Source organism: Haemaphysalis longicornis, unplaced genomic scaffold, assembly GCF_048455015.1.
Source record: "Haemaphysalis longicornis isolate Haplotype H1 unplaced genomic scaffold, Haemaphysalis longicornis Haplotype H1 scaffold_3, whole genome shotgun sequence".
NCBI classification, from domain to species: Eukaryota; Metazoa; Arthropoda; class Arachnida; order Ixodida; family Ixodidae; genus Haemaphysalis; species Haemaphysalis longicornis.
The window spans coordinates 14,665,394-14,686,288 of NW_027526335.1; positions in this window are offsets into that span (position 1 = coordinate 14,665,394).

Below are 20,895 nucleotides of genomic sequence, written 5' to 3' on the forward strand. Positions count from 1 at the left end.
TCAGCAACATGCGTTTTTTCTCGTCTGTTAAACATATACATATTCATTACGCTCAGGAATCCACTTTTTCGACTGTCACTAATTTTTGCGTTACTGTTAAGGCGCTTGAAAGCTTTCATTGGCCGTTATTACCTCGCACGAATCGTATACGCAACACAGCGTATCAACATAACCTCGCCGAGAAGCGTATATGGCAATCGCGCTTCGCCGCTCCTTGCCATTACCCGCCGCTCTACTAACCCTAGGCGATTTTCTTCTAACATCAATAGTTTCCCCCGTGGCACCATCTAAAGCACCCAGTGACTGCAATGGCTTGTGTTTTGGAAATATAAAACTGTTCGCAGACATATGCGCGAAAGGGCAACGGCGACGCCATTAGGGGATTAACGACGCAGAAAAGAGACTAACTGCGTGCGTTTCGTCTTCCCGTTACTCCTTATAGAGCGGCGGGGACGAACAGTTAGTCCGCATTTATGCTCACGGCACGTACTCTGCCGCAGATACTCCCCTTGAAGATGAACGGTCGACCGCGAAGACTAACGGCTGTATTTTAGTCCCTATTTTAGTCCTTTTTGCCTAAGAGTGTAGGGATAATATTGAGCTCAGCAGGGAGATCACATGCACAAACCCAGTGTGGGCGGAGGGGTAAGAGGGGATAAAAGGCTAGGGAGGACATTTAAATGCTCACAATCCGCGGTTGGTCCGGTCGCGCAATAAATGTTGTCGCTCCATCGACTAATGATGCGTGACTGCGAACCAGTTACAGCACGCTTGTAATAAATTTGTGCGCTTTTGTGATTGGATTGTTCTGAGTCAGCGCTTACAGTTTTATTGCCCGAAGATCGGATTGCAAAGGTCAGTCTTTTGTGTCTACACCCTGAGATGCTTCCCTCGATCATCCCAGCCTGCCGCAGAACCTTCCCCTGGCCCCGCTATCTTTGAGCTGTTGCGATCTCGCGCAGAGTCTTTTTCTAAAGTGACCGCTCGGGGTGTGTTTACAAGAGTTTTTACGTGGTGCCAAACACGATGGCTGTAAAATACGCCCGTATCGCAGACAATTGCTGTCGTTCGAAATTTTCGTGCTGCGATTCGTGCCACGCATTTATAGTCCTCGCGACTGCACCGCATTACAATGCAAGTGGACACGAAAACCGTATTCCTGGATGGTTTGCGAAACTAAAAATCGACAGCTGAGTTACGAAATGGGAATACTGGCTGGCAGGGGCAGAAATGCTATCCTGTTTCGATGGCATCTGCTGCCAAGTCGGCGGGTAGGTGGCAAAGGTTCTTTTATTGTTTATGTTTGAGTCTTCAGAGAGGCGGTTCTTTGCAGAGATATCGGTTCGCAATTGGGGTGGATTTGGCTTTTCGGTGGTATGTTGTAAATAAATACTTCCACTTACGGAAACACTGCCCCCTCAAACACCGAGAAGAGCTCTCGAGAGGGATTAGTTTATCCGAACCCAGCCTTTTCGCTCCACCTTTGTTTATCCGCCGCTACTACTATCATTAATCTTTTGTCTCTGAGTTGCTCGCCGAATTGGAAAATGATATTCGGCGGCGGCAAAAAACAAAAGGGCATCGTGATTTATATGCGCATATCTTGGGAGAAATCGATGACCGCAGGGTTACAGCCCCTGCTTCGTGCTGCCCACGCAGTTTCTCGCGCTCCGTCGTTCGCCGCTTTTCCTCTGCATCTCCGTCTCCTCCCCCCTCTCTCTCTCTCTCTCTCTCTCTCTCTCTCTCTCTCTCTCTCTCTCTCTCTCTCTCTCTCTCTCTCTCTCTCTCTCTCTCTCTCTCTCTCCCTCCCTTTCGCTGCTGCTAGCTATTTCAGATTCCCGCTGCGAGCGATCTCGTGTCCGGGCCCATTGCGTGCCCCGGCCCTGTGTCGCTTGTCGCTTTTTCTGCAACGAGTTGTTCGTATTCGGGTGTCTTCGTCTGCCGCCTCCTCGTGCCGAGGTTCAGAACCCTGCCTTCCTTCGGGTTCCTCTTTCTTCCCCTTTCTTCCCCTTTGTTTTGTGCCAACGATCCTTGTGATGGCGCTCTACCCTTCCACGACAATCGTTCTACCTTTTTCCCCTTCCTGCCAGCCTTTTCATCGCGCTCGCACATATTGTCGTGTCCTTTTCTTTTTTCTTTCGACTGCGTACCCCTCCATTCACTGCGCTATTTCTTCACACCGCCTGCCTCCCTTCTACGAATGCTAAAGTTCCCCTGCAGGTGGTACTGCCCGTGATTTTATTTTTCTTCCTCCTCCTCCTCGTACTATTCCAGAAGCGCCGCGCGGAAGAACGATTTTTATCTCCTCCGTGTTTTTCTACACTTGCACAAAATAAAAAAGGAAATTGGCGTGAATGCGGGCCGAAGAACTTTAGACCAAAAGCAATAGTATATAAAAAGGATGAAGAAGAAAATAATGGTAAAGCAATAATTAAAGGTGCAATGAAAGTGGGACCGAAAAAGGCAAGGGACCGAAAAAGCAACGACAAAATGCAGGGACAGAGAGGGGAGGGAGGAAAAAAAATCGCGCCAATCCACCCCGTGAATGTGGTTGGAAAGCAAAGCTGTAAACGGCACCCATAACGATTACCCATGCGACGTCACTTAAATTCACTCACATGGCTCTACAAATAGCAAAACCAGAGAGACGGGAAATGCACTTAACCACACCATTTATTACTTCAAAGAGATATTCTTGTTAAGTATACATCCATGCATGAAGCATAGCATGAACGGTGTTTGGTTGAGTCGTATTGGTGCAGCACAAGAGTGGAAACGTTTTTTTATAAAATTAAAGTGAGCTCCAACCCGGTGTTAGACGATCTGTCTTCTCCGTCTCTGCGCTGCGGACGGAGGCGACGAGATTTACGGAAGAGAAGGAGGAGGAGGGAGAAATACTTCTGTTCAGATTTCTGAACGGCCCAGAGTGCATCCCTGGGGGTGATTCCTTCTTCTGTGGGGCCCATATGCAGTCCGCGCGGCCTGTGTTTTGTCCACCCGCTGAACCTGGGTACGTAGAGAGGGCCTGGACAGCAGCATCTCCCATTGCTCTTGTTGGGTAGTTGACGGAAAGAGAGGAGGGTGCTCAGGGCTAAAGTCGCACACCCCGATTGCGGGGCGAAGTGTTCCTTCTTCTGAGCAAAATTTACATTCAGCGTCGTAGCGATTCGGATACATTAAGTGAAGACGCGTAGGCTGCGGGAAGGATGCCGGATTGCATGAGCCGTAGAATAGTTTGTTGTTCTCTGGAAAGATCAGGGTAAGGCGAAGGTACGGTCGGTCTTAGAAGGCGATAATGCTGGGTTATCTCCCTGAACGTGACAAGCGGGTGACTGTCCTCGTGCGCCTCCATAGCGCGGGAGGTAAAAGCGCAGGCTTGTTGGGTGGGCGTATTTGTTGCCCTCCATTGAAGCGTGAGGGGGTGTCCAGATGAGCTGAATGAAACCGTTTGGGGAGTGGTTTTTTAGCACGCGCAGTGCAGGTCAGGACACCTAACCTGACTGGTAATTCCAGTAGGCTTGCTGGGAATCGGTGACTACCCTCCGAACCCCTGGTTGAGCGAGAGCTAAGGTGATGGCTGCCTCTTCTGCTGCCGTCATTTCTTGGGTCCCAGCCGAGGTACACGCAAGATGTTGGTTCTGGGGGTAGCCACGATGATGGCGTATTGCTGCCCTCGATGTTTGGAGGCGTCTGTGTAGATAACTGCATGATCCCCACCGAGGGCGGTGTTTAGCGCTTGAGCCCGTGCTTTTCGGTGACCCTCGTCATGTGAGGGGTTCATATTTCTAAGCAAAGGGAGCATCTTTAGTTTTAGTCACCGAGAGTCTGGGAGTATGTCAAGCGGAGTGGCATTCTGGGCTGCCCAGCCAATCTGGTGAAGCATGCGCTTACCCATCCCAGTTCTGAGTCGGACCTTCTGGTTAGAAAGATGGCCTTCTATCAGCTCTTCCACCGTGTTGTGGAGCCCCGTGCTAAGCAGCCTCTGTGTGGACGCACTCATGAGAAGACCAATGGCCTGCTCGACCGTCTTTCTAATCATTATATAAAGCATCTCTATATCTTCCTTGTCGAGAAGAAGACAGGTGGTTGACGTAAGGAACTCTCGAGAGGACAAAAGCTTCAATTAATCGAAAGGTACCGGATTCCTTTAGGCCTCGCTTCTTGGTGGCAACTCGCCTGATCATGTGTATGATTTGATTAATGCTGTTTTTGAGGCGCTGCAAGGAGACGTCACTCTTGGTGTTAGCCTCGAGATGTAGGCCCAGGATCTTGATGTTGGTGCCATCAAGGACTATTTGAATGTATTCTTTGGTTTGACGTGAGGGCGGACGACAAGGAGCTGTGATTGTTTACGTGAACACTGGAGGCCACAGGCTTTAGCAAATTGGCTTACTAGAAGTGAGATGCCATGCATTGGTGTGGGCTTCCTTTAATTTATGTAACTCCTAGCACATGAGCAAGGTGCGCACAGGGCCGCTAGACGGGCGTGAGTGGTCGCGTGACGCTTTCACGTGGCATTCAGGAAGAACGCAGGGGGTAAACCAGTAGATGTGCTTGGTGAGTACACCACCTGTCTTCCCAGTCTTCGCGTGGGCTTGTAGCTAAATCGGTAAGACAACGGGCTCTCGCCTTGTTAGTCTATTAGTTCCAGGTTCGATTTCCGGCGGTGCCGGTAAATTCTTTTATTTGTTCGCTGGGGTTTTCTGGTGACACCAACGGTCGCGAAAGAACCCTTGGGGGGTAGAGGTAAAAAGCTTTGCTTTAAAACGCTTGCGGGTGGCGACAGCATTCCTTGCTTCATCGTTAAAGTCTGTTCTGTTGTATTTGCACCTTTCCTCCGTAACAACTTCCGTATGTCCGTTGTGGAATAACATTTTTCAACAGACAGGAAATTAGGCGCTATCTTTCCTTTGCACTAGACCAGAAAATTCACTATCCCTGGATACTATAGGCCAATCCCCCTATTGTCTTCCTTTTCCAAAGTCTTTCTTCTCAAAGTTACGCATCGTTATCTTCAATCAGCAATGCGTCCTTTAATCCATTCTAACCAACCCGGAAGGTCACCAGAATCAAATCTAACATGTTTTCTAAACTACATCTACTCTCCAGTGCTCTCTCGCCAACAGGTAGATACAGTATATTTCGAGTGTAGCAAGGCCTGCGACAATGTTTACACAAACAAAGAAAAATTGAAGATAATTCATCATCAAGTAAATATCAAGTAAACTTCATAACGTAGCCAAATAACGGTCCAATTCTTTACTCAGTACCAGCAACACTCTTTAATTTTAACTATACATCAAAACTTTTCTGTACTTGATATGCTGTTCGCATTTATCACGCGGTTAGCGAGGATGCATCTTACTTTTAAAGCCTACAGTATCTCATCGACCTTAGTGTAGCAAACTCTGTCTCGAAGTAGATGCCAAAGCCGTTACATGCCGACTGCAGACACTAGAATATAAGGCCAGAAAAGGTTGTCGGGACTCAAGAATTGAGGGAAACCTGTGAATCGATTGATAAGAGCGGCATTTTCAACACTTAAATATAATATTGCGACTACATTAGCTCACAAACTTCGCTAACATACCCAGCACGTTTGTAGTTTAGCGTGTATGAGTCACTTTTTGTCTATGTCCAAAAGAGGAAGACTAACCTGGCCGATCGAACTAATAATATTTGCAGAGAATGGTACGTACTGTAGTGAGCGCTGTCTGCGATCCGGTATCAGGACCGGTTGCCGTCGTGTGTTGTGAGTAAAATACTAGTGCAGCTTCGTACACGCGGAACTTGCTTATTTATAACGTATACGTGTTTACAAGTCACACCCAGCGAGCCGCCAAATGGCCTTTTTATCGACCCACCGTTTCGTTGTTTCTAACGTCAGGAAGTGTCCACAAACAATGTTGTACAATCAGAAAAACCTATGATGACATATGCCCAGTTACGTGATTGGCTGAGGCCGGCAAAAGCAAACGCAAATTAGGCAGGGCTTATAAGCTTGCCGAACGACCTATTTGCGCTTAAATGTAAGGCATATTATATTTATAGGAGGAGGAATTGTGGGGTGAACAATTAAAGTTATGAACGAACACGTAAACACCGAAGCAGTTAGTGCGGCAGTTTGCCGGCTGACACTGCCTAACGCAGCCGCCGGATGCGTTGGACTTGTCTGACACAACGCTGACCAACTGACATAAGCGGCATGGTCACTTACATGACCATGTTTGTCGAGTCATAGCTTACGTTCTAAAAAACGATTAGTATGAACCTTAAAAAAATACAGCAGGTACATAAGTCCGGCCAGAAGCAAACTGCGAACACCTGCCCTTCAGCGGTATTGCAGCGCCATCTATGAAATTGGGCAATAAACAAGATAACCAAATGACCATCTGTAAGATGGTGGCAGCCCTGGTCAGCAGGCTATCTATAGTTTTAAGGCACCCCTCTGGATGCATCGTGGCAGAAGTCACGAAAGCACACGATTTAGCAGGAGATGTGAAATTTTGGCTTAAAATGTTTGATTTCTCAGTGAATAAATCATCTTTGATAAATCTTTCGCATAAAACAAACGTGTATTTTGTCTGCATGGCGCCTTTTAGTAATAGCCCGTCTGACAAACGTGGCTGCTGCATGGCGGTACGATCTCGTAAAGGTCTGCCTCATTCCGAACGGCCGGAGATATGTGGGCAAACCGAACGACAGTGGATTGCGGCTGCCCTCCCGAATTTTTCTAATGGCTACGCACAGCATTCCCAGTTTACTGCGAGAGGCAGTTTGGTGCTGTGCCTCACCTTCCTTATTTCGAGTGCTCGATTACCGGCTGCCAGCTTTAAATTATGATGAATCCCAACCGGCCCGCGCAAACAAACGATCTTCTACAACACCCGCCCCTTTTCAGCGCTCCCTTTTAGCCTTGGAATGACTGATGCTAAATGCTGTGCCTACTCAGAAAAGAGAAGGACAATCCCGAAACTTTTAAAGTGCCCTGATGAAAGTACAAAATATTCAATGGTGTATTCTGTAGCATCGCTTCTTAAAGGAACTCTGCAACATTTCCAATAAACGCGTTCACTCTTTTCTTCACGTCTGCAAGCACTGCAAAATGTAGAGTTTTTTCCAGCACGGAGCGGAACTGCGTAATTCGCTCTCCGCAGCAGATACACCTTCCGTTTCTGCTTTTTTTAGCTTTCTTTTGAAAGTGGTTATCGAATGAGTTTATCCTTGCAACTGAAGTAAAGCCGGCCAATAGCCGCTTCATCACTATAACGACGGAATTCCTGCGGTCGAAAAATGCCAAGATTGGGAAAAAGAAAAAAAGTGCTTTGGGCAAGTGTTTTAAGTTATCTGATGAACATTTGGCTGGGGTACTTTGCGGCCACGTAATCTAAGTACTAGATGTTTTGTTTCGCTACGTTTTGCTAGCATTGATTACTTTGAAAAAAGTTGAAAAAAGTGTTGCAGGGCCCCTTAATACAGGAATAACATGTGCGAGTGCGATATGCTCGTTCGACAAATCTTCATGGGCTTAATGAAACGGTTCATTACGGTCCTGGCTAAAGATTAATTAATTTGCGTAATTGCAACAAAAACTTCGTAGAACGATGCACAAATCAAGGAGCGTGTGACCACTCACCACTGTTTTTTTTATTTCCTCTTACAAACGAGGCGCGTAATTTCGTATAAGGAAGATATTCGTCAACATTTCGAAAACGCGTTGTAAGTCTATTCTTGTTTTCATTCAAGAAAAGTGTTGCTTCAGTGATGGTAGTACTCAGTTTTAAATTGGGCCTTTCTAGAAAAAGGGAGCGTGGTACCTGTGATTAATAAACCCTTTTTTTCCCACCCGGAGTAAAATATAGTATTTTGAAGTCGTAGGTTTTAGCGTTAACCAGAAACCACAGAACCCAGGTTATTAGGGTCACGGAAAAGAACCGCGCCACATCGCAGAAAACATCTCTAAAGCGAATATACAATGAAGCGGGATCGACCACACAATGGTTGTTTATTTTCTCCGTCCGACTTGAAGTGGCGTTTACGTTTGAAGTCGTTGTTATTGTGAAGGGAAATAAATTTGCTTTTTTCCAGATCCCTCTTCAGTTCCTGCATTTTTTCCTCGTTAGAAGCACAAGAAGTGAATAGGAAAGTAGGCGTACTTAGAGCTGCCAAAGACGGGAAAAGAGAACAAAAAAAAAAAAAAGAATGCGAGAGAAGCAATTCAGGTTCTTCAACAGCCTAAGGGTAAGAAAATCATGAAGGTGGGGAGCACTGCACTGTAGGGCCGGCCTTCCTGAAATACCTTAGACATGAGTATGAACTTCAATAGCACGAACGGGACAAGCCCTCCACGAGAACGGAAAGCCAATATTGTTGAAAGAGGTAGGGCGGCCGATGAAACGACAGACTGGGATGGAAGGGAACAGGCGGAGCGAGAAGGGGGAGAACCCAATGCTGATGGTGTTTTTTTTATACATTTCATATAAAAATCCCCGCTTCCCCAATCACCGCCGTTGGCAGTCAAGAGAAAGATTGGGTGCCCCATAGGGGATTGGGCGGAAAATAGGAAAGCGCATGCACAAAGCACGCTGAGGTCAAAAACTTGCAAGGAATGAGGCATGAACAAGTCATGGGAAAGGTATGCCTTTCTTGATCTGCTTCCGGTGCGAAGCATAGCATGAGGAAAAAATCAGAGAGGGGGAGAGAGAAAAATTGATGTTGCTGGAGCAGTACTCATGCCAGAGGTGGTAATATGTACAAACCCGTTGGGAGAGGTGTTTTCTCTCCCGGTAAATCTCGTAGACCAAAGGGGTGCCTTGTTAGCAGCGGCGGTTTTGTTACAACGACCCGTAACAAAGTGTGGTGAATGTTTCTCTAAGGTCTGTGGCGGAAGTGTTTGTTTCAGAGGAATATGTTGTTGGGCAAATTTGTACTGAGCTATGGAAGACGTCACAGCGCGATTGTTTACGAGGGGTTACAAAACACACGGGACAAGTGGTGACTACCATGCGTTTTTTTTATTTGACGGATATCACACATACATATATCATGCAAATACCAGCTTGCGGAAAACGGAACAGAACTACCAATGTAAGCCATTTTGCACAAAAAACATGAAAAAAGACTAACAAAGGACAGTTGCTCATCAGAAAAAAAAAACTTAATAAACAAAGCCCCTCTTATCGACCAGATTCAGGGGAAATCCCCAAGGCGGAGTAAGTTTCTGCGAAGAAAAATTTGATACCCATTTGAAACAAAGCCTTACGGCTACAAAGGAAAGCTACAAAGGTTTCTCGGAAAGTGCCGAAAAGTTAGTTTTGGAACAGGAGGAATTTTTTTTCAACTTTATAGCAGTACGGCTGCATTTCAGATGAATGTCGAATTTTGCTTCGCAAAGCAAGCTCTGCGTAGTGTAACTTAAAGAGACAGTGAAGGGAATTTGCAAACTTCTGTTTGGGTTTCCATTCCCTAGGCATGCTCAAATAATGATACTTTTCATCATTCATCCGGTCGCTTTCTTTCTCAGACCGAAGAAAAGAAACTCCTCCACGAAATGAAATACCTAAACGTCCACGCAGGAGCCTGCAAGCTTTTCTTGGGTTTATCTTTTCTAGCCCAACTTCTAGAAAGTATCGCTCAGTTCTTGCCCCGCTTGTGTAACCCGGCGGGAACAAAAAAAAAGGTTCTTGCGCTCTAACTAACCGATATGTCATCACAACGATGTTGCGTCCAGGGCAACCGCAAGCGGAGGAGAATGAAATCGGACGCTGGCTGGTTGGCTTGGGCTCCTCGGTATCATTAGGGAGGGGGGCCATGCTTTTCCGATTGGCCTGAGGCCGAGCTGGGAATCAAGTAAGCGGCAGCGGGTAATAGAGAGCATAAATCGCGGAGAACTGGTAATCTGGAACAAGCGCCGCATCATCGCCCTAGCCACATAGCATGCTGCGTGGCAGGGGTCGTTTATTTTCTTTCGCAATCACAGGAGTAGAAGTAGAAAAGGGATGGTAAATGATAAGAGAGGGCTGGGCCTTAACGACAGAGGAAGTGGGCCTCCTTTTCAAGTCGGCCGGGAAAGCGGGAGCACGCAGCTGGCGCCTCTCCCGTGAAAGGTGTTCGATATGTGTATGATCAGTGATGATGCGGGTTGTGAGCGATACATGTGCATGTTCGGGTGAGGGAGGATTTTGGCTCCTACGAGAAACTGCTTATTAATGCGCGCGTAGCGGTAACGAGAGTGGAGGGCAATTACCGGTGCGCCAGCCACTTGGCTATACTTCGTCGCATTACAGAATGTTTGCCGCTAGCGAGTATCTCGCTTGATGCGTTGTACCTGCTTGGTTTAAAAATGACATGAGTGGGAAACCAGGTGAGATAGGGAAAAAATGTTCACTGCGATTATGAATGGCTTGTCCATTGCTACCTGTTCCAGCGGGGCTCGTCAGTGCTCGGAATCATCCTTTGGCCCATTTGGTTATGCGGAAAAGCGGCACTGGCGGAGCATTCTGTGAATGCACGCATAAAACCACTAAGCCTTGTTGAACAGAGTTGGGCAGTTGCATCCCTGGAGTTTGTGGGGATCCTGGCGCCCGAGGTAGAGAGAACACAAGTTTGTACGATACGGAAGTCATTCTACAGTTTATGTTAACAGGCATGGAACAGGGACGGAATCTTGAGCCAAGTGGAGTGGCAATCTGTCCGGAGTGGGCTCTCGTGTTGCGGCGAAACCCACGAGCCCATGAATTAGTCAGGACACGGACGGCGGTTGGATCTCACAGACGCTTGAAAAGAAGCATCCCATGCTTTTTCCGCCCATAGAGAAGTGGCGGCGCGCGCTTCCTTCCCATTCAGATAGTCGTGGAATGATATACCTGATCTTTAAATGTTGCAGAGTACAGTGCTCATTAAAGGGGCTGGGAAGTGTGAAGACAAGTTGGGATAATACAAATGCAAAGCTCATTAAATACAACTTAGGAATTAATTTCTATGGTTTTACGCGACGAAGCTACACCTTGGTTTCCAGGCGGGTGGTGGTGGAGGGGTGGGGATTCATTTTGACCACAGACGGGTTTTTAACGAGCGCCGAAATCTGGACACACCCGCGTTTTCGTTTTTCGCCTCTGTCAGAGAAATGGCCGCCGCGGCCGCTGTTATGGAACGGGACGCGGACGCGAGGCCATGGCTGAGCCGGACCGAGTTTTATTAGCTTCTTTCTCCTCTCTCCCCTGATGGTCATGATAGTGGTCGCCGACCACGTCTTCAATAATCCCGTAACATTCTCCCACCCCCGATGGTGACACTAGTGAGTAAGTTTCAGAACAGGTTAGTATAGGTTCTGCCGTAGATGGGTGGTCCAGTGTCATTCGTTTGAAGACGACAGGTGGCAGTTTCCGCCTGCTTTACCCTCCATCGATGCTTCGAGGCTCGATGCCTTCTTCTGGATACTTTCTTGGGTAGGACGGGGCCCCAAGTTTTGCTTGGGTCGGGCTGTGTTATAAATGATGCAGTAAAGTTAGTCCTCGAGTGAGCATGTACAAATCGTGTTCGGAATGCAGCCTGAACCTTCTGGTCAGTGGTGCCCTTTTCTTTTCCTGTTCGCCTTCGACGTTCCTTTCTGCGTACTGGCTGAGTTTTAACCACTTGCATCTGTATCGTCGCAATGGATCTGCGTTTTCTGTTTTCTAGCGGTCGAGCGCACGCTTGTCTTTCACGTGCTTGAATTCGCTTGTTTAGAGACTTACTGCCGAGCCACTCGTTTCGTGGCTCAGCCGCATTTAAACCCGCCTCCATGGGCTTCGAAGCACGACGCCTTAGTCCCAAAGGTAAAAATCACGTATTCGAGAGTTATAACATGTTAAAAGCATGACACTAGAAATACCAGCGCCAGACTATTTTTCTTGTGTGGATTAATTTTTCGTTTCAAATGATACAATTTAGCCAGTCAAAAGACTCAGACAGGCTGCCTTCTTAGTGAGGGGTAAAAAGCTTTGCTCAGCTCTCCCTTACTGAGGGAACAAAGAAAACGAACAAGGAGAGAAGAATGAGATGGTAAAAGGACCAACCACTGAAAAAAGGGTTAGTGTCACGGGGAGAAAAACTTGACAAACCCGACAAACCACGGCAGCGAATGCTCAAGGAGTAAACAAGCTTGCTGCCAACAGCCACTTTGGAAGGAAGTTGCCCAGTGCCAGAAAAAGGCGAAACTACAAAGGCACAGAGCAAGGAAGGGAAACCAGGAACGCGGCCGATAGCAACGGCAATGGAACAACACGGACGAGTAAGTGCCTTCCGTGTATTGCACGCAGAAGCAAAACGCCGTCCCACCACTGCAGCAACCGGGGCTGAAACAAAGGCAACAAACGACCTCCGTGGCCACGACGCGAACAAGAAGCTATTCGGCCTCCCCCCCACTCCGACTGCCTTTACTCCTTGCCAGAGCTGTTGCGCTGTAGGAATCCCCAGGTTATTGTTTCGCCGCTCGGCGTCCCGTCCAATGAAGAGTAAATACGATACAAAAAGCACAAGGGGTAAGTCTGCAGGGGAGCGACCCAGAAGGCTTGTAGAGGGAGAAAGACGTGGTGGTAAAGCAAGAAAAGCCTTAGTGTGAGACAAATTGCAAAGTAGAAAAGATATCTGGATCCGACCAAAAAAGAGCACGCAACGAGGGGCCACTGGCAAACCTGAAATAGCTCTGGGACGGCCGTCAGGCGTTTGGCTAGCGCTGGTCAAAATCCCCTCCGGGGCCTAGTAAGAGAAATTGGAAGCATGGCTTCGCGAACAAACAGACGAGGTTGCGGCGAAAGAACAAGATGCCGGCTGGGTGCTGGGGAAGAACCGTGGTGCAGGGACGGCCCAGTGGTGCGGACGCTTCTTGCCAGCGGCAGCGAAACGGGGCGGACGAAAGATGCTGAAAGATGCATTTGGGAGCTGCCGTCGAGAGGTCTTAGTGGGCTCTGCGCCATCCATCTTTCGTCGCGGACGCACGTGTGTCCGCCTGGCACTATGCTGCCTTCCTTCGTTGCAGAGAGCGAGTCGGAACCGGCCACCTCTTCTATACCCTCGCCGCACGACGAGAAAACAACAAGGTTGAGAGAGTTCACCCGCCGGGTACAGCGTTTTACGTGATCTCACTTTTCTCACGGTGCCTTCAGAACTACGTAGCTTCATTTCTGGGCGACATCTTTGCTCTTGTAGGGTTAAACTCGAACTTAACTTCTTTTACCTCACAGCAATCTGTTTTCGTTAACCCAAGCCTGCCCTACGGTGGTGTCTAAAGTTGAGCTTTCGGCAGACTGGAGCTGGAAATGTTTCCCCGTAGGAAGGGTTTCTATGTGTCTCTCATGCAAAGCTGTGTCAATTTATGATATGCACTCTCTCCGCCCCTTTCCTTTTTGCCAATTCACCACGCGTAGGCTCCAGCCAAACGAAATATCGCACCGCGGTCACATTAGGCATTTTTTATAGTTGAACATCAACCCTTGTGAAAATAAAAGTCGATGCTAGTTATCTTACTTCCACAGTTTTACCGTAGACAAGAAGAAAAGTGGCGTTCCTGAAGCCTCGATTTTCTGGGCATGCACAAAACACGGCGATGTTGAGTTTTACAAGGGTTCTTCTTTGTTGATGTGCAAACCACAAGGCCAATTTGAGTTTAATGTGATAAAAAAAATTTCTGCCAGAGACGCCGACCGTTCCAAAAAAGTGGATCCCCATCCTCGGTCATGTACAAATGCACCCCGTCCCTATCCTTACCCACACTCTGCCAAAGAATATTTAGTACCTCAGCACATGTATCACAGTTCTAAATAAAATGCACAAGGGGGGGGGGGGGGGGGGGGTTGGCTTGCAGTCTTTCGCACTGATAAAAAACGCGCGGACAATTGAATAACCGCTGTGAACAAGAGTGCGAAGCTGGGTGAGTCGGTAAGGATGCATGATTAAAACAACCCAAGGGAAAGGACGAGAAAAGGTGACAAGGACGTCCTGTCAGCCTATCTTGTCAGCCTTTCTTATCCTGTCTTTTGCGTTGTTTTAATCGTGGAATAAACGCTGACTCTGCTTCCCCCTTGTTAGACGCGACACTAACGCAGGTGCAGATGGCGGCTAATATTTCGATACTTAATCAGCTGGAGAAATTTTCAAGTGGACAATGTTTTGTGTGAAAATGTTCTCCATCAATACTTGTACTAATTTGTCCGTAAGAATCAGTGGTTCAACATGTTTTAGATTGCGTTAGGCAGTTTGCATTCTATCACCGTATTAAATTTTATTCTTCGCTCCTGGCAAGAAGGGCCGCTTCTGTATTTTAGACGAAATCGAAACTGGCTGCCCTGAGAGCGACTCGCAGTTGAAGGTGAGGGGGAAGGGTTGGGGGGCGTGTGAAGTTACATGAAATAACGCTTGCTTCCTCTGACTGCGCTCTAAGGGACGGCTGGAGCAGCGTCTTCGAAGGGATTAATTGCAACTGTGGGGTTTAACGCACCGAAGCTACGCCTGGGCCAGCAGGGGTGTCGCGGTGGAGCGCTCCGAATTGATTTTGATCTATACACAAGGGCGTTTTCTCTTCCCGCCTCCATCAGAAAAGAAGCCACCGCGACCGGGATTCAACCGGCGTCCTTTGGCTCAGCAGCACAACTTCTCAGCTATAGTGCCTCCACGGCGGCTGACGTGCAAGAGAGGGGGAGGAGGACTGGAGTTGCTGGGGGCGAGTTAAGTCCCAGTTACCGCGTGTATCTTGTTCTCTGCACTCGGAGCTGAAGGCGTCTGGGCAAGACAGATTGAAACTCCGAGCGTCTATCCTTACATCTTGCATTTTTCTGCGCACTCGCCACGGCTCACCGTTCTGAGTAATCAGCAACTACGCCAAGCACAATAAGACTGAATAAACTGTCCCGTTCATTTCAACCAAGGTATGCGCCGATGAAAGCTAGGCGTTACGTCGATTCCAAGCTCTGCGGTGAATCCGCCGTTTCCTTTCATGTTTTCAAGCGGCGACTGTTCCTTGATTTCTGCTTTTGCGCACAGCTTTAAAACTTCCCTTTCCCCATCCACTTTTCCTTTTTTGTTTGCGTTTAGTAAAGACGGAAAACTGCTCTCGGTAATCCAACTATGCTACTATTATTACCAGCATAACAGCTGTATATACACATCTCCACAGCCGCTATTACATCCAGACCTCATACTGCAAGCCGAAGTGTTTATTTGCATTTCCCTCCTCGTTTATTGCGTATTTGTTCGCCTCTTTTGCTGCCAACCTTCATTTCATCTTGCCAGTCGCAATGGTAATCGGGCTCTATATTTCACCTTTTTTAACGTTTTTCGCTACTAAGCCTCATTTTGTGGCTAAGGTTGTAACTTTTGGAAATGCAAGTAGGCCAAAAATTAACCGCACTCGTAGGCAAATAGTTTGTCTGCGGGGAGAACAGCGGGGAAAATTAGCAGGAAGAATAGTGTCCACTCTGGTGTATTTTAAAGACGATAGTCTTTCTTGGGCTACTTAATAAACCCAGAAATTTTGGTCTGTCTGTATGTCTGCTTGTCTGTCTGTCTGTCTGTCTGTGACCCGATTCAGCCACCCGGCCAAAGTAAAACAAGGCCTGCACAATAGTCTTATATAGTCACAGCTAAATCCGCCCGTCTAAGTCCGGTGTAATGTTCATACTTGTCAACATTGTTGAACAAGAACAGGACATTACGCAAATATAAGACAACAAAATAATACACAAGTGATATTTGCAGTGTTCTTTTATAAAAAATCATATATGCCTGATTTTTGCGAAATGAAATACTACACCCACTACAGAAAAAAGAAATCACTCCGCCGTCGCCTGCTGCCGCCCGCACCACTATAGCTTCTGGCGGCATTTTAAGAAATGAAGCGGCAATAGTTACGAAAGGTTCCACTAGATAGGCTCCACGTTCTGCTCGCAACCCACGTGGACTAGGGAAACCCGATACTATAAGCATTGAAGTAGGGCGCCTCAATTCACGCGCGTCTCCGCCGTACGGCAGCGCTGGCATCGATGCACCCGTCCTGGAGGAGTGGAACGCGGTAAATTTAAATCGACTTGAGCAAAACTTTAGCGAGTTTACCTTGAGAGGAGCGTGACAGAAGAGGAAGAACATGAGAGGTGAGCGGGAAAGCGAAGGGAGGCATTTACTTGGCAAATGTCGGCGAAGACTATCGTCTTTTGTCGACATTTGCAACGGAAGGAGCAGATACGCGGCCAATTTTTTATTCTCGGAAGTCAAAGAAGGCATAGTTTCACCAAGCCTTGGCTATTGGGAGGGAAAAGAGAAATAGTAAAAGATATGTATAAGATTAGTAGAATGAAAAAGAATATAAAGCGCACCTGTTTATGGTAGCGCATGCACTTTCTTTACGACGAATGTAGCAGCTTGTCAGGGCAGTAAAAGTTGCTTAGTTATTGTCCGCACTTACCTCAGTAGATTTGGTAATTAAAAAAATCACAGCTTTTAATGACCAGAAAAATAAGAATGTTAAATTTAAATGGTGTATTTTTTTAGCTTTATCTTGGGAATAACGGAATAGCCAGGGAAGATACGAGGTGGAAGAAAATCTGGGAAGGGCTGTTGCGGTACTATATGCAGAATGCTCAGCTTGCCCTGATGTAGTATTTGTGGTGGTAGTGGTGGTGGTGATGGTAGCAGTAGTAGTTGTTGTATAAGTCAGATATATAAAAAAAGTAGCAATAAAATTCTGCAGAAATTCAGAGCATTATCTACCAATGCGTAGAATTCTTATGCCACTAGTCTTGAGTGTGAGTTTTTTTCCGGGCAGATTTTTTGGTTTTTCTAGATCTCGTCCCACAAATTATCTCCATTTATGCTATTATAACGATTAGAAGTGGAACTTTCGCGAACGCTGCATTATTGTGGAAACACAGCGCGTTACACGGTTCACAATTTCCCGTAATTATTTTATATTTATCTTATTTTTCTAGTGTTTCACAACTTTTTTGTGCTAATGATCTCAGTTACGTTAATGTAACGATTATAGGCGGAACTTTTTACAAAATATGCATTATTCTGGAACTGCCATTTGTTATAGGTTTTCCCGTTTTGCGTAACTGTTTTATACTGTTCCTATTTTTTAGTTTTTCAGAATTTCGTCCGACTATTTATCTCCATTTACGTATACAGTGGTTACATTGGGAACTTTCCCCAAATTTACATTATTGTGGAAATTCAGGGCGTTACACGGTTCACCACTTTAGGTAAATATTTGATATTTTTCTTAATTTTAGGTTTTTCAAAATTGCGTTCGACCAATTATGTGGAAATGCCATGCGTTTAAAGGTTTTGCCAATTTCCATAATTTTTTAATATTTTCTTACATCCTACTTTTCCGAAATTTTGTTCGACCAATTATTTCCATTTACGTTATTATAGCGATTACATCTGGAACTTTCGCGAAATCTTGCTTATCGCGGAAATGCAGGGTGTTACACGGTTCGCCATTTTCCGTAATTATTTTATATCTTCGTGATTCTTAGTTTTTCAAGATTTAGTTGGACCAATTATCTCCATTTACAGTATTGTAATGATTACGGGTGAAACTTCGGCGAAATATGCAATATCGTCGAAATGCCATGCGTTATACGTTTTGCCTATTTCCGTAATTTTTAATACTTTTTTTTTCTTTTTTGTTTCTGAAAACTTCGTGCAACCAGTTACCTCTATTAACGCCATTATAGCGGTTACAGGTGGAACTTTCGCATTTTTGTGGAAATACAGGGCGTTACGCGGTCCTGGCTGTGGCGGTACTCGGCAAAGAATGCTACGCATTAAAAAACGAGTTACTAAGCCACTGAACTGGGTGTGGTTCCCTATTCCACAGAGTTATGTAATGAGCGGTCAGCCATCGCTCTGCAGGCCAAAAGGGTCTTCACATCCAGATCGCTACTGGCCGCTCGGTTCTCCCAAGCTCAGGGGTGGGAAGGGGAATAGAAAAGGGGACAGGTTGGGGTTGGACTTGCACACTAATATAATCTGAGGAATTCGGCAGGATATTGGGCAGGGTACATACGATGGAGTCGGACTGGGTGAGGGAAGGTTTTGGCAGTCGGCGAAGTAGCGATTCTTCTTCTTCTTATAGTTTAGAATGTAGAAAAGGGAAGTGCTGTCATTGGGTGACCACATGTCCAAAATGAACAAAAAAAAACTTAAACACATTGAAGAAAAAAACTTCATGCATATCCAAGCCTACCAAAGCCGACAGCATAAATAGCCACTTCTTATGAATGAGACGTAAGGCGCAGATAAAAAAAACATCAAAGATTATTTGGGTGCTCCCTTTGAAATCTCTTGCCTAGAATTCTTTGTAGATTCTACCCTAAATGCCATAGTGGATGTCTAAAGACGAAGTCGAGGTTCCTTGCTCACTTCAGTACGCAAGTTCCTTCAGTACAGGGAGCGACGCTGAAAGCCAGGAAAAGTAGTGACACCGAACGCCATGGAAATAAAATCTGTAGGTGTCTGGGTTCCTGTCACACCGGGATTCTGCCCTTACAGCGGTGTAAGCGGCTCGCCACGCGGACAGGACCGCGGAACCAAATAGGCCCGACAGTGTACGGTAAATTCAATTAACTGTTCCACGCCACGTGATTTTCTCCCACTTATGTGCACGGCTGCTTGTTTGATTCCACTTTACTTCATGATGAACGCAATGTTTAGAAAACCACAGTTTTTGTTAGAGGGGGGAGGGGGGGGGGGGGCGTATAGCCATTTCCATCGTCCTGGCGGTGCGTCACCTCTGCCGTGTTTGTGAAACAGGCGGCATGCAATTCCCTTCCGTGGAGTGCCTTGTTGTTAGAGGCGGGCGGCAGCGTCAAAACAGCGTGCGACAAAAAGCACAAGACAAAAGAGCACCGACATAACAGCACGACGTCAAAACAGCACACGACGGAAAGGTACGGCGACAAAATAGCACAGCCACAAAGGAGCACGCCATGCCGCACTTCGTTCCTAGCCCACACGCCGTATTTCCTCCCAAGCAGAGCTCCGGGTGCTCCAATGCGACGATGCGGATGTGTATAAGCTTGCGGGAGTGCGCAACCGCAAAATGACCTAAGTGAAAAGCAGCAGCCGAGCCGTGGCAGGCAAGCAATATTCTGCCGTGGCCAGCCGGCCGAACAGTGAGGTGGATGTTGTTGTTGTTGTTGTTTTTCCTGGTGACTTGGCACATACCCACGTGGGGGATTGGCCAGGAATCGGACGTGAGAAGGGCTAATACGCCCGATTAAAACACCAGGAAATTATAAACCTAGCGATTTACACGCGAAAAAAGAGAAATTAGAATTGGTGGAAATTTGTAAGTAGAGTTTGGGATAGAATAATGGGCTTTTTGGACCGGAAAAAGTACATGCAAGTATCAAAGCTAACAGGGCAGGCGCCTGCATCGAAGCGCGTGCACATTCACTCGACCTGCACGCGCTCGCCTGACAAGCGGCAGGCAGATGCACCCCCGCCGCCAACGAACATTGCTAATTTCTTCCTTCTATTTTGTTTTCTCGTAATGCGAATAATTTTTGTGGGCTTCTCGTGCCTTGGGCCTGACTGCCCTTTGTTACGATTCAGCACGCCGCTACCGTGTGCCCGCGTGCTACAAGTTGGTGTATTGTGTTGAAATTCTTCTGTGCTTTGCCGGAAAGCCCGCCTTTCTTGACGATGTTGAGGCAAGCACTCACTCTGCGGGCCCAGCCAGCGGTGGCTCATGCCGCGGAAGCTGCAAAAATACAAAACAAACTGTTCTAGCGACGGAATGTAGAGACATGCATCCGCGGCCGGACGCCGCTTGCCGGGATCTCCTTTTACCCCCCTTTTAGACTGAACGTGCGCCGCTGCCGCCGGCTCTGCGCAACCCGTGTAAGAGTGTTCTTGCGTGTCCGGTCTGTGTTAAAGTACTAGGAAAGCTGTTTGACTGTTAGCGCTCCGAATCATATATACGCGATTCCTCCGAGCTAATTATTAATCCATTCGATTGACAGAATCGGATCTTGATATTCCTCTGTTCGATTCATGCTGTAAGCTCGGCCGGAAAGCAGGTGTTCCTGTATCGTCGCTGTTCATCTCTCTCCAAGCAGTAAACCAGTTAAGTTTTGCATTCGGCAGTTTCTCGTCCATACCAAGGCAACTGTTTCTGTTTTCCGCTCGTGCACTACGTCACCACTACATGGCGTGGCGACGAAGCCCGCTTCGGGGACGCCTCCGCCAATGTAAGCTTCCTGTCCTCTTGACTGCCGTACAATTTGGCTGTAAGAGGTGACCCGCCGCGGTGGCTCAGTGGCTAAGGCGTTGCACTGCTGAGCACGAGGTCGCGGGTTCGATTCCCGGCCGCGGCGGCCGCTTTTCTGATGGAGGCGAAAAGCAAAAACGCCCGTGTGTACGAGATTTCGGCGCACGATAAAGATCCCCAGGTGGTCAAAATTAATCCGGAGCCCTCCACTACGGCGCGCCTCATCGCCTGCGTTGCGTCGGCGTGTTAAACCCCACAATCAATCAAAAATCAATCAATCAGCTGTAAGAGGTGCACCGCCACACAAAGAGTGTCATAGAGGTGAAACAATCTTCAAAGGGGACCCGAACGGAGCGATTTTGGTGAGCAACGCAAGAAGCGCAACTCAATACAAACTCAAAACAGTTCAGTCCCAGTAACGACCCGGTGCTGAGATCTGATCACATCTCCAGGGATAGCACGGGGAAGAATGACTGAGCGAGAAAAAAAAACTCCAGAAATTCAGCTTTCTACTAGTACGTGACATCCTTATGCCGCTTGTCTAGAGTGAGTGGTTTGCAGACAAATGTTTTGGTTTTACCACGTGGTATGGCAGTGCCATCGGAACCCTACTCTAACCTCAAATCCCAACCCTACCTATGAGC